The following is a 4,067-nucleotide window of genomic DNA, read 5'->3' as shown; positions in this document are numbered from 1 at the left end:
CGCAACCGCAACAGTTTGCCGCAGTGCTGAGGTCCTGCCGCAGTGCAGGGGTGCCAGCGCCCCTGCTAACTGGAATTACCAGGGCCTGATGTCTACTGGACTCCAAATAACCAAGGCTTTAGCGCCTTAGCAGAGGGACTCCAGGGACGAGACCACCACCCTGGCGTTCAATGGCACGATCTCTCTTTTTTTAAATACGTGTAAAATGTTGAGGAAATAATTCTTGCTTCCCCAACAAATATTTGAAGACACCATGGGACAAACAATCCTGATTTAAAATTATCTTCATGTCTTCCTATACCATGTCAGAAATGCTGATTTGGAAAAGTTAAATTGGTGCAAAACCACAGTCAATCCTATATTGCTCGATAATCGAAGCCCAGTCTAGAAGACAATCCCTTTTAAAAGATATATTATTTGAATTTGGTGCAATTTCTTTCCCTCTTTTTCTGCTTTCTACGGGTTTGGGGTGTTTTTGCTTGTTTTTGTTTTGCAAATTGTGAAAATTATGCCAAAACAATCATAATGTAATTAAACTCTTCAATACAGAATGGATAAGTAACTAAATTGGAAAAGTTGTCTACTCAATTCGTATAAAATGAAAAATGAACTTGGATTCCAGCATAAAACAAAACCTTTACATAGGTATATTGAAATTTTTGCCAATAATCAGTGATAACTGGAGTGGGGAAGATAGCGCTTTCGCACAACAGCAATGAGCAAGTAGATACAATGATTTTTTTTTTTTCCCTAACACCCTCTACAGATTTAAGAGACACTTTGGTAACTCCAAAATTGTTACATATGTGTAACATGGAAAAAGACAATGCTAAGGAGAGAAAGTTAAGGAAATAATCCTGAAGCTGTATTTGCATAGAATTTTACATAGCTTTGCTATTTTCTCAATTCTCCATGTCAAAGAACTGAGAGTGAGGGTGGGCTAATGGTGACTAAATGGCTAAAATCCCTTCCCCATCCCCCTAAGCTAATGCTCTCTTTCCAGTCATCTTATGCTACACAAACAACTGTGAAGAGACATGTCAATACAGACATCTATCATAATAAAATCTTGAAAACTATGTAATGTGCCTCATGAAAGATACATAGGCTAAGTAAAATTTTACCTATATATAGAAATAATAATAGACTGATATATATAAATATAATTCAGCTCATATAAAAAATGAATCATTTGAAATTATCAATATTGAACAGATTTTGATCTACAAAATTGCACTAATAGTTCATTTTTACACATTCTTCTGAAGTAACATAGGAAGGAGTTCATAACATACTACTCCAAAATATGCCACTCTGGCATACTATTTTTAGTTACTCCCCTATAAATAGAAAGTCAATGCTGATCATGGGAGTGGATAGCAAAATATTATGTAAAATTAATGCTATGTGAATATTTTATGTAAATATATGTTTATATGCACGTTTAAAAAAATGTATGAACCAATACACAACACTATAGTGTTGAAAACCATCCTTGGACTCAGACTCATTTGATTCAAATTCTAGTTTTGAAACTTGACAGCAGTGTTACTTTAGGCAATTATCTAACTTTCGGTGTCTAATTTTTTTTTTAGTCTGTAAAATATGGGGGAATTGTACTTATCTTATGCAATGATTTGACAGCTAAATGAGTTAATATGCATATATAGAACAGGGTTTGATTCAGACCAAAACTATAAAAGTGTTAGCTCTTCAAACAGCCCCAAATATTACTATTTAATATTTAATAATATTACTATTAAACAGTGGTAACTTCCACTGGGAAATAAAAATTGGGTATATATATTATTTTTGTTAATTAAAATCTGTACCTTAATCATATTTCTTCAGATTTTTCTTAATGTCATTTTCTCATTGCAAGATACTGCACACATGTTCAATAGTCAAGTCCCTTTAGGCTCCTGTTGGCTGTAACAATTTGGGTATTTTTTTTTTAATGTTTTTACCAGGTTTATACTTTACACAGTGATAATTACTTTTAGAATTAAAAAATGAATATTAAGATAAAACAAAATTATACTTAATTCTCAACTCTAAAATACTTGATTATCTAGTTTATTGACCCATCTTTCAAATCCTTTCAAGCCTGCTCTTTTTGACAATTCTGACCACACTCCTGATAATTTTCTGGCTGCTCTACCACCTTAAGAAGCTGACTTTAGATGCCAAAGAAGACAGGATAAGCTCCCTGAGCCTTACACGCAATCCAAAGAGAGTTGCCATATTGGATCACTCATATACTTAAAGAGTATAATTTATATCAGTTTACAAGCCTAATTGAGCATGCCCTGTAATTGAGAAGTAAATATGCAAAAGAGAGAGAGGGAGAGAGGCTTCTCCAATACGCTTTGTTATAAGGACTGTTTTGCTAGACAGATGTGTCTCCCAACAATTCCATTTTTTCCAAAGTCTAGACCTATCCCCAAGTCATACTCTAGAAGGTATAAGCTTAAGGGACAACAAATCTGGAGTAAAACTATTCTCAAAATAAAAAAAACAAAAACAAAAAATAAAAAACAAAACCTTTTCTCTATACAACTGAAGGTAAAGAATCTGCAAAACTGATCAGACTCCTCATATACAAAAATTAAATCAAAATGGATTAAAGACTTCATGTAAGAGTTTAAAATATAAAACTCTTAGATGAAAACATGGGTGTAAATCTGTGTGACCTTGACTTAAGCAAGCAACATTTTCTTAGATAGGATACCTAATGCGCAAGCGACCAAAAAAAGAAAGTGGACTTCATCCCAATTACATAAAAGTTTTTGCTTCAAATAACACTATTAAGAAAATAAAATGACAACCAGCAGAATGGTGGAAAATATTTGCAAATATCATATAAAGGAAGTCTTACAACTCAACATAAAAAGATAAAATAAATTAAACTGTGAAAGAGTTGAATAAATAATTCACCCAAAAATGATAAACAAATGGCCAATCAGCACATGAAAAGATGTTCAACATCATTAGTCATTAGGGAAATGCAAAAGATTAGCTCAGTGAGGTGCCACTTCACACTCAGTAGGAGGGCTATAATCAAAAAGACAATAACAAGTGTTATGGAGGATGTGGACAAATTGGAACCTTCATACTTTGCTGATAGGAATGTAAATTAGTGCAGCCACTTTAGAAAAAAGTTTGGTAATACCTAAAAATTTAACCATAAAGTTATCTATAACCCACAACTCTACTTTTAAGTATATAACCAAAAAGAAATGAAAACACACATCTATGCAAAAATTTGTACATGAATTTTCATAGCAGCCTTATTATAACAGAGAGAGGAAATAACTCAAATGTCTATCAGCTAATGAATGGATAAACAAAAATATGTGGCATGGCATATCTACAATATAATATCATTTAGCCAAGAAAGGGAATGAAGTATTGATTCATGCTGTAAAATGGATGAACCCTGAAAAATTGTTAGTGCTAAGTGAAAAAATCCAAACATAAAAGGCCACATTTTTATATGAGTTCACTTACATGAAATATCCAAAAGAGTCAAATCCATAGAGACAGAAAGCCAAGCAGTTATTGCCAGAGAATAGGGGAAGGATGAATACGGAGTGACTGCTAATGGTTATTGGGTCCCTTTATAGAATGATAACATGTTCTGGAATTAAATAGTACGGATGTTTGTAAAACATTGTGAATATACTAAAAATCACTGAATTGTACAATTTTAAAAAGGTAGATATTATGCTGTATACATTATAATTTTTTTTAAATTTCCAACTGAGGGAAATTTTACAAAATACCTGAAGTAATCCAAAAATTGTCAAAAACAAAGAAAGTCTGGGAAGTTTTCTGAGTTTTGTTACAACCAAGAAGAGCCTTGAGAGAGGAGTCCTAGATGTAATGTTATCCTGGATGAGATCCAGGAACAGAGAAAGGACATTATGAAGAGACTGAGGACATCTGAATAAAATATGAACTTCAATGTTGGTTCATTAATTGCAACCAATGCACCATACTAATGTAAGATGTTGATAATATAGAGGAATATATGTGTGAGATATAGAATAACTGCACTATCTTTG

Source organism: Ursus americanus, chromosome 28, assembly GCF_024610735.1.
Source record: "Ursus americanus isolate L20-20 chromosome 28, mUrsAme1.1.p, whole genome shotgun sequence".
NCBI lineage: Eukaryota > Metazoa > Chordata > Mammalia > Carnivora > Ursidae > Ursus > Ursus americanus.
This window is presented reverse-complemented; position numbering follows the sequence as displayed.